At 39.2% G+C, this 11120-nt stretch overlaps 1 pseudogene; it reads left to right on the top strand.

The window, feature by feature from the left end:
- The first annotated feature begins 1153 nt into the window (after positions 1-1153).
- LOC113925367 lies at positions 1154-2533 on the top strand (annotated as a pseudogene).
- The last annotated feature ends 8587 nt before the right edge of the window (positions 2534-11120 follow it).

The raw sequence follows: 11120 nt of genomic DNA, 5'->3' as shown, positions 1-11120 counted from the left end.
ATTTCACAAGAAGTATACAATCTGACATGCATCTTTCCAGCATTAAATCACATCATGAGGATATTTTTCCAGATATTTGTATCTTTCCTGGGTCGTGGCTTTCCTTGCTGCTTGACAGCCTTCCAGGATTAGAGGGACTGGCTTATGCCAGTTTGCCTGGCTTTCCAGTTTTAACACCGAAAGTCTTGCATCCCAGTACGGGCCAAGCCTGTAAATGCTTTGTCAGGCACCTAGAATCTTGGATAGTTAGGCCATGTCATGATCAGTAATACACTCTCTTCTAGTGATGAATTTCAGAAATATTAGATTCTCATTTACATTTTAATATAACATTTGTACTCTTTCAAATTTGTATTTTGTAGTATGTAACAAAACCCCTAAAATATAAATATTTAAAGCCCATCTTTTAAAACTAATTACATTATAGAATATTTATAAAGTCATTTTATTTAAGTGTATATAGTAATCTGAACTAGAAAGACTTTCTCGTTAGGCTTTAATGAAGAAATGAGAATGATTTGTGGCTAGCATTTCCGTTGTTTGTATGCATTGCATGAGAATAATTTGTTTTTGCATTACTGAGATTGAAAGAGCTTCCTGTTTTATTTTTCTTTCTCTAAAAGGGCTTAGAAAAACTTACTCTCTTTGAGAGGAAATAGAGTGTAGTACTTTCAAGTACTGAAATAAAAAGTTTTTTTTAAATTTTTTATTGTTACGTTAATCACCATACATTACATCATTAGTTCTTGATGTAGTGAGTACAAAGCCTGGCTCTTCCACATACTAACTCTGTGATCTTGGCCAAGTTGCTTAAGTTTATGAAAACATAATTTCTTGGGCGCCTGGGTGGCTCAGTTGGTTAAGCGACTGCCTGCGGCTCAGGTCATGATCCTGGAGTCGTGGGAGCGAGTCCCGCATCGGGCTCCCCGCTCAGCGGGGAGTCTGCGTCTCCCTCTGACCCTCCCCCCTCTCATGTGCTCTCTCTCTCTCTCTCATTCTCGCTCTCTCAAATAAATAAATAAATAAAATCTTAAAAAAAAAACATAATTTCTTGATGTTAGCATGGTATGATAATTAGTACCATTCAGGCTCTCTCCCCTCTGCTCTTTGGCAACTGCTCTCTCCTTTTCCTCCCCTAGGGGGCGGCACCAGCATGGGTCCCTGGCCCTGCCGGTTGCTCCTGCCCTCCTTCTGCTTCTCTCCTTTGTTGGCACTACACACTGCCACACCTGCCAAATGCACCTAACCTGAGGTGCTGGGTATCTGGGTCTTCCAGGTGGGCCACCTTGGTTCCCAACATGGCATCAACTGACGACCACCAGAAAAAAATGTAGCGGTGCACCTTGAGAAGCTGGATACAAGCATGTGATAATTTTGTCAATACTGACCATTTCACCATCATTTACAGTCAAGGCTTTGAGATTGTGTGAATGACTACAAGTGGTTTGCCTTTTTTAATTGTAAAGAAGAGGACAGACGGCAAGGTAACCGGTTACTGCCATGAAACCATGGCTGGATGGGTGCCTGATGTGCTAGGCAGGAACTTAGGTTTCACTGGAACTAAGGTGGGACGACCTCTCAGAATGTGAGCGTGAGCACAGCACACCTTGAGAGTCTTCAGGAAAACTCTTCTAATGGGCTCTACAAATACAGCCATGACTTTGTGAAAGCAATCAATGCCATTCAAAAGTCTTGGACTGCAACCACATACATGGAATATGAGACTCTTAACCCGACAGAGATGATTAGGAGAGGTGTTGCCACAGCCAGAGAATCCTAAGGCCCAAACCTGTAGCGCTTACTGCTGACATACATGAAATGATTTTACATTTGCCAGCATCTGGGGACCAGAGAAATGATTGTGGTACCAATTTTGTTACTTCTGTTCAAAACCAAACATTTTGTGGAAGCTGCTACACATTTGCTTCTAGGGATATGCTGGAAGCAAGAAACCGTATAATAACCAACAATACTCAGACCCCAATCGTGACTCTTCAGGAGGTTGTCTCTTGCAGCCAGTGTGCTCAAGGCTGTGAAGGTGACTTCCCATACCTCACTGCAAGAAAATATGCCCAAGATTTTGGACTGGTGGAAGAGGTGTGCTTTCCCTACATAGGCACCGATTCCCCACACAAACCAAAGGAAGACTGCTTCCGTTACTACACCTCTGAGTAGCACTATGTGGGAGGCTTCTCTGGGGGCTGCGATGAAGCCCCGAGGAAGCTTAAGCTGGTCCATTATGGGCCCCTGGCAGTTGCTTTTGAAGTCTATAATGACTTCCTCCACTACCACAAGGTGATCTACTACCACACTGGTTTGAGAGACCCCTTCAACGCCTTTGAGTTGATTGATCATGCTGTTTGGTTGGTGGACTCTGGTTGGTGACTCAGGCTCTGGGATGGATTACTGGATTGTTAGAATCAGCTGGGGCACTAGCTGGGGTAAAGATGGTTACTTCCAGATCCACAGAAGAACTGATGAGTGTGCAGTTGAAAGCGTAACAATGGTGGCCACACCATTTCCTAAATTGTAGGGTATATGTCCCAGCATTTCATATTGACCACTATCAGTCATGAAAGGAGATTGATTTATTCACAGACTGGAGACTTTTATAGCAGCAATTTCAAAATATTACACACAGATTCCTCTGAAGATTTTTGCCTTTAAAATGAAAACTGCCTTTGATTTGAATATACCTTCCTATTGACCACTGGCCTATTTATAGCTATGCAGTAACAAAATACAGGATTTTGTTATTCCTTTGTAATCTAAACATGCTGTATTTTTAAAAGTCTGTGTTCTCATTGTAAAAATCACAAGAATGGCAATGATTATTAGATTTTTAAAAAGTTTTTTATAAGAAATAATTAGTACCATTTAAAGTTTGTTATAAAGACTAAATGAAATAATGTAAGGTGGTCATGATAGTGCCTGATACTTTGAGGTTGTCAATATTTTGGCTGTAAGTAGCTATAAGGTAAGTTGAGCCCAGATTTGTGCTACAGCAAGATCTGCTCAATTTATTATTTTTTTTCTGTAATGGGAATCAAGATTTTAAAAAAGATTTCAAAATTAAAATTAAAGATTTTAATTTTTGGTGTATGTGTCTGTGTGTGTGTGTATTTGATGGCCACATCATTGGGGGACGCTAAAACATATGATAAAGGAATTCTAATATCTCTGGCCAAGTGACCTTTTTTAAAAAAAAAATATTTGAGAGAGCACATGTGTGCCGGGGGAGGGGGAAGGGCGGAGGGAGAGAATCTCAAGCAGACTCCCTGCTGAGCAGAGCCTCACCTGGGGCTTGAACTCAGGACCCTGAGATCATGACCTGAGCCGAAACCAAGAGTCAGAGGCTTAACTGACTGAGCCACCCAGGTGCCCCCAAGTGCCCTTTTAATTGAGAACCCAGGTAGAAATGGAATACCTCACCCGAGGGTAGATTATTTCTCTATAACCCATTGTCTTCAGTCAAATTTTTCTGAGGAGATGGGGCTCGAGGCAATACATTGACTATATTTGCTCATGTTCACTCTTACTGTAGATATGTTTTACTAAAGTAAATGTTGGGTTTTTAATTGGTTTCAGAATGATTTAATCAGTGTTTATGCTGTGGTCATAAAGAATACTCTGTGATAGGCTTGCCATCTGTTCAATATAAAAATGAAATCCCCTTTGAAGAAGTGGGCAGTTGATAGAAAGATTTTAATGAATGTTTAATGTTATTGTATCTATGTGAGGGGCTTATCGTGACAGTAACATAAATGTATAAGCCTAAGGGCTCAATCTTAGTGTTTCAGCTTCTATTAAGTCTCCGTTGGAGAACTGTATTTTGAATCTCTGAAGTTGTATACTGAAGTGATACAGGGTAGATTTAGTGCAGTAAAATGTTTGCTCTAGTCAAGTTCTGTTTAGAATCTCTGCTAGTTCCTGCCTGGTCACTGCCTTCCAATAGAATGAGTCTGTTCATTCCAAGGTGGTTTTCTCCTTCAAGAACCAGTCTTTCTTTACACTTTATGGATTTCAGGAAATACTTTAATCTGCTTGGAATCTAAACTGTGTTTAGATCTTACTACTCTAATATACAGTAGTTTTTTTTCTGATATATATTCTAACAGTATTCTTTCATGTTGGAATGACCTTGCTTCTCCTTCTCCTTTTTGTTTCTGAAACATGGACCCATTATAGTATCCTGCATGTCTTCTCTGATCATTGGTGTCTCTTCAAATTGAAGTATACAGTCCTAGCAAACTCAGTAAGAGGTCCAGCCAGGGAACAATTTTCTAATTTAAGACTGTCACTGCATATTGTTTAGTTTCCCCTTGGATTGGTGATTGAAGTTGTTACAAGGGTATTATAAAGGAAAAAGAGGAAAGCTTTTCCCCAAAGGTGATATCATGAAATATATAAACTTGACCTGCGATGTGAAAATTTAGTATATTTTCTTCCATATAAAATGCCATTTGGCACAGTATATGTTTCCCAGTGTCATGTTGCTATAGAATAGTTTCCTATTTGTCAGAAGCTATTTGTCAGTTTCCTCAGTATCTGTAGGTGGTAAGTGTGCTTCAGAATTCAGAGAAGGAACACTATGTGCTCAGAGGGATTTGTGGAAGTGCTTGACAAAAAATATAACCTTATTTCTGAATACTTGTGCAACCCAAACATGCATAATCAGGATGTCGGCTAGATCTCTTGCTATCAGGGACAATGTAATCCATCCTAATTAGTGATGGTGTTTATCATTACAATTTATACATCAAAAATTTTCTGACATATTTTATGTCATAATTATTATATTTTCATTTAAATCAATGTCATTTACATATAAAAGAAAGAGAGGACTCAGGTACCTATCAGGAGAAATTGTGCCAATGTAAATGTTAGGATACTGTAGCATGCGCATACTTATGACAATGGCCTTGATAATTGTAGGCAAGTCAACTAAGGTATACAAATTAGGGTACTTTTGGCTGTGAGTGCTAACATACAAAATGCAGTGTTGGTAATAGAGACTTAGAATTTCACATGAAAAGAAGTGCAGAGACCGACCATTCAAGGGTTGATATAATGCTCAGTGGGATTAGGGCTCTCTGCATATTCCTTTTTACCCAGGGAAGAAATTCTGTCCCAGATGGGACTGGCAGATTTCCTTTTATACCTCACTGCTGAAAACTAGGTACAGCCAAACCATTCTCTGACAGGGATCTGGGGAGGGGTGAAGAGATCTGTGTGATAAGCTGGGTCCGATCACGACTCATTCCCTGGAGCTGCACCCAACCCCTGAGCATGTTGCCGCCTCAACAAAACTGGAATTCTGTTAACGGGGAAGATTGGGATGGGGTGGAGCTGGCTGCTGTGGACAAAAATTAGCGATTGCTACGCAAACCAATCAAGAGCATGGAGGGAAATGACAGATGGCCATCTCTGGCTCTTTTACACATTCTGTTCAAATCCAAAGACATGTTTAGTTAACAAACATCGTGTTTGTCACTTGGATGGAAGTGGCTTTAAATAAGTATTTTCTGCTATGTTTGTGATAAAAATGTTGAGCTTCCCCTGGTTTTAATGCTTACATCTCTTAGGATATCTCTACTTGGTACCATCAGGTAAAATCTGTCTTCTCGGGTAAATTATGTCACATGCTCAGTAAATACACCAATGGTGTGGTATAAATGCAAACAAGGCTCAGAATTTTTTGGTAGAGTTTCCTTAATCATGCAGCCTGAGATTGGTTTATCTTTGTTGCATTCATTATCTCATGTTGAGGGAAATTAAGAGAATTCTTCAACTCTTTAAAAAGGGCCATGCTGCCAAATAAGCCCTCAAAACACTTTTCATTTGCAGAAAATCCAGTAAAATGTTCCGTCTGAGTCCTAAAACTTTTAAAAGCCCATGACACAGATAGTCAGAAACATGCATTTCTTACATTTTTTGAAGAGGCTGTGTTAAACATTGTGGGTGTGGCATATTTCATTTTAAAAATAAAATCTCATACAGAGTGGTGATATTATATAACCACCAAGAGCACAGGCTTCGAAGCCAGGCTATTTGGCTCTGAATTCTAACTCAGTTATGAGATTTTGAGGAGGTTGTGCCTTAGCTTTCTTAGCCATAAAATGGGGACATTACCTGCCCCTCTGGGTTATTATGAGGATTAAGTTATTATTTTAGTGTTCTTCAAATAGCGTCTGGTACACAGTACATAACATTTAAGTGTCAAAAAGTACAGATATGGAATGCCATGGTGGTTCAGTTGGTTAAGCGTCTGCCTTTGGCTCAGGTCATGATCATAGGATCCTGGGATCGAGTCTCACATCAGGCTCCTTGCTCAGTGGGGAGCCTGCCTCTCTCTCTCTCCCTCTTTCTCACTCTCTAACAAATACATAAATTAATTTTTTTAAATAGTGCAGATATGCCTTGTACTATAGGTGTATACTTTCCTTAATACATGTATTGGAAGAGGGGCATCTGGGTGGCTCAGTTCGATTTTGGCTCAGGTCATAACCTCGGGGTCATAAGATTGAGCCCTTCTTCAGGCTCCACACTGGGCATGGAGCATGCCTAAGATACTCTCTCTCTCTCTCTCCTCTTCCTCTGCCCCTCCCCCTACACTCTCTCTCTAAAAAAAATACATTAGAAGAATAAAAAAATATTAGGAAAATGTCATTCTCTACATATAGCATTCTTGTGGCATGCAACATTTTTTTCACTCACATGCCTATATGGAAACAATTATTCAATGCAATTTTAATGAGCATATTTTTTCTAAATGTAAGTTTATTGAGGGTAACAATAACTTAACAGTCAAGCATATAACCCATTATATACCACTCAATGATGCTGATGACAGGAGGATCATATTCTATAATGTGCATGCAGAAGTCCCAATTGGCAAGTCCATTGTCAACATCCACATGTGTAGACAAATGAAATGTATAATATACCTCCCCCTATGTTGTGAGGAATAATTATGTTACTTAAAAATGAAGTGTTTAAATGATCAGTTAAGTGTGGACATGGGATAACCATGGAGAGGTGGACAGGTATATGAAAGTGAAAGAGATATACTCACAGGTCCTAGAAGAGGGAGGCACACACACCACACAAAGGGCCATATGGGAGGAGCACCATGAGAGTGGGCTCAACCAAGGAGATTGGGGACCTGTGAGAAGAAGCGTTTACTAGGTGGAGGGGTAGGATGTTATTGGTACGTTTGAATGTCACTGGGTTATAGTCAGAGGAAGGAAGGAGTGGGGCTTGTACCAGAGGCCAGCCTTATCACACTGGGACCCCTAGTGCCTGGGACGGTACTCACAGCCTGTTTATGGGGATGCTGAGGCATCAGGAAATGAGGAAGTTTTGAAAGTTTGCAATACATACCCCAAGACTTTCAATAACTTTCACTAACTGCCCGTGAACACATTGCTACGATAGACAAACTTTTAAGGATCAAAGGTGGTAGGCTTTGGATTTCAGGATCACGTGTCTTATAGCAAAACTAAACAATGAAAATTATCATAAACTAAATAAAACCAAAGGAAATAAAACTGCAAACCACTAGTAGGGCCAATGTGAGTGGGTGAAGGATTGCGTTTTGGAGAGTGAGTGAATTTCCATGGAGATGAGCTGGTCCCAAGGTTCAGATTTAAATAAGGGGAATGCAGTGGGGGTAGGGTGAGGAGGACACTGCAGGGGAGGGAGGGGACTCTAGCCAAGGGACCATATGGGACTTGTCATCATCCTTGTTGTTATTGGCATGGACTTCGTTATTAGAGGAACTGTCATTACTGAAGTTGAACTTTAATGAAATTGAATTTTCCTGTTGATGCTGATGGGCTAATGGGAAGTTTGAATATGTGTGTGGGGACCAGATCCTAGCAGGCTTGGAAAGCCAGGAGGAACGTCATTAATCACAGGTGTTTACAGGTAAAAATGATGCTCAAGGAGATGGTCTGAAAAATAAATGAAAGGGGAGGAAACCCTGAAGTCTGCAAGGAGAGAAAAAAGGCTTGGTAGCAAGACTGGGATAAAGTGATGGGAACCTGAATGGCAAGGAGTAGTGGTGGTAAAATAGAAAGGAAGCAATAGATGTGAAGATACTGAAAAGAATGTGTTAATACTGATCAGTATGCATCTGAATGGATTTATGTGCATGTATTATTCACTGTTTTACACGCTACTGTTCCCCTTGATTAACACAGAAAATGAAAGCCTCTTCATTTTGGTCCATGATTCATATTTCAATCTGGGGATGTCTGACTCCTTTAATCATATTTATTCATGGGTTTAAAACAGGTAGCAACTCAAAAATAAAATTATGTCTTTTATTTCATGCAGAAAGTGAATTACCTATGGATTCAAGTGAGAACATAAGACATTGTCCCCCCTCTGATTTTAGAGACTGAGCATATATGTCTGTGTTTTTTTTTTTTCCCTTTCATTATACATAATCACACTCTGAGAAGAGTATTCAGAAAGTCCCATAAACTGACCTATGTGATTTTTGTTCTTGTTCCTTAGAGGAGTAAATTGGAAAAAAACTATAAAGTAGAAGGAAATTTCCTTGGATTTGGGTAGCCACAAAGTTCTCCTCAAAGTTGGGGATTGCAGTTTGGCCTAAAGCATCAAATAAAGTCCACTTGAAGCTAGATCCCCTGTCTTTGCTGCTGTTCACAGTGAGGTGATGTAGATGGTTCAGCTAGTATGCTGTGATAAGTTATAATGTTAAGAACTTGGGTCTAGGGATGCCTGGGTGGCTCAGTTAGCCATCGGCCTTTGGCTCAGGTCATGACCCTGCAGTCCTAGGATCGAGTCCCACATCAGGCTCCTTGTTCAGTGGGGAGCCTGCTTCTCCTTCTGCCTGCCACTCCCCTGCTTGTGTTCTCTCTCTCTGACAAATAAATAAAATCTTTAAAAACAAAAACAAACTTGAGTCTTAAAGGTACATAGTAAGAAACCTCAGGAAAATGCTGTAAAATTTTTATTTCTATCAAGGAAAGGGAAATAATCCTAACAAAAGTGGAAGCAGATAAATCCAACTTATAAATAATAAACATTTTAAAACAGATATATACGCCCAAGAAATGCTCAAGTAGCTCCACAAGAGGACAGTAAGGATGTGCATGGCCGTGTTGTTTGGCTCCAGAGTGTTGGAGGAACACCAGGTGTCCATTATAGGAGGAATGGGTAAGAAAATGTGTGTCTGGCTTGCAATATTATGCAGCAATTAGCAAGCAGGGAGTGGATTAGCTACACACGTGGAAATACGGGTGAATATTTGACGCTAAAATGCTAAGTGAAAAAGGAATTAGCTTGAAGTATATAACGCAACACTGTTTATGAAAAACGAAACATGCAAACTAACCAAGGACATCCATTTTACAAGAGCACGACAACAAATTAAAATATTTGATAATGGTTGCCTGTGGGGATGGGGTAAAAGTAGGAATGGAGGAAGGGGTGAATTGAGCAAGACATGAGACCAAAGGTGACAGTATTTTGTGTGAACTGGAGTCTGCTTTCCTGAACTCTCTCTCTCCACCCCCACTCCTGCCCCCAGCTCTGCCAAATACACAGAAATAGATGAAATACACCAAAAAACCAAGCTTTAGCGCATAGAGTGTTCTTTGTTTTAAAATTTGCTCTGCACTGATTTTGGTCTGTTCATAGCTAGTTTGAACATGCTTATTTTTATGTAAACCTTTGCGTTAATATTTCTTAAGTAACAGAGTTCACCTCTTCCTAAACTTTAAACATTTTAAAAATACTGCTCTGAAGCATCCATTGTCCAGAAGCAAAAAGTCTGGGGACAAGAAACACCTTCCCTGTGTTCTTTTGCTGAGGCTGTTTTCCTCCCTTGGAACCTTGCTCAAGGCTCTCAGAATATTCCCGTGTAACAAGACTCTCATCTGGATGTTCTCCATCTCTGGGAAAATAATGTCCATTGTGATGTTGATCTGCTTTAGTGATTTCAGTCACTTCAAACTGAAAAAGGCAAAGGACTTTTGCCAGTCAGAAACTGAAGGGTTCATACTCCCTTTTTATAATCAACCTATGTTTATCACTAAGTTAACAGATGTCTTCAAAATTATTTTAGTGTTAAGCTTCTGATTTATTCATAGATTTGAAAATTTCTACTATCCATTTTAGCATAACTATCTCATGTTCTCACCAGCTCTGCTCCTAGTTAAAATATATCTTACTGCCCTCGTGTAATAAGAAAAACTTTTACTTTTGGTATTTACTAGCCTCATGTGTAACATTTACTTGAATTTCATGGAGCAAAAAATGGATTCCTTTTATTAGTCCCTAAATAGAAAATAATGCAGATTTAAACAACCGAATCAAAAATGATTCTGTTTAAACTGCTTGATGTTCTCTTTTGACTGTCTCAGAATTCAATAACAGATCCCATTTAGGTAAAATTTGGCTCATTATGTACTTCTTCAGAACATCTCTGGCAATAGAAGGTGCTTTGTTTAACTTACAGGTTGTAATTTTCATATCAATTCTTAGCCATCAATAATGTAATTTTGAACATCATGTTGCCTATTTTGTATAGTGCAGATACCTATATTCAGATATAAAGACTCAGAACTAACTTGGAGAGAATGTAGTGAGGCAAGACATTTTTAATAGTCAGCTGTAGATTTATGTTGACAGGTAAAGAGAGAGATGTATTAAGATATTGAATTTATCCCATGGTTTTTGCCAGTTTTAAAAGGTAGTCATCAACAGCAATTAGGTTACTCTGATCAGAACTGCACTATTAATCACGCTAACAAGGGAGGTATATATCAAAACGTTAGAAGATAATAGAATAAATTGGGAATTATACTTAAATGTCAAGTAGATCATTGAAAAACAGTCAATGTTTCTATTTTGAATTGTGTGGCCTCAGAGATTTAGAAGTAAACTCAGAAAACTTTTGCTTAATGTATTTTCCTTAAACAAGTTCTATAGAACTAAGGTTTCTTATTTTTGTTAGTGATATAAAGGTAACACACTTGATAAACAACAAGAAGCAGGATTTTCCAGTATCACAAGTATGTTTTTGTTAAATTCCCACAGAAATGTATTCTTTTAATTGCAGTATGAGCCTGTCATCATTCATTCAT

This window comes from Zalophus californianus, chromosome 2 (assembly GCF_009762305.2).
Source record: "Zalophus californianus isolate mZalCal1 chromosome 2, mZalCal1.pri.v2, whole genome shotgun sequence".
In the NCBI taxonomy this organism is placed as follows: Eukaryota; Metazoa; Chordata; class Mammalia; order Carnivora; family Otariidae; genus Zalophus; species Zalophus californianus.
This window is presented reverse-complemented; position numbering and strand designations above follow the sequence as displayed.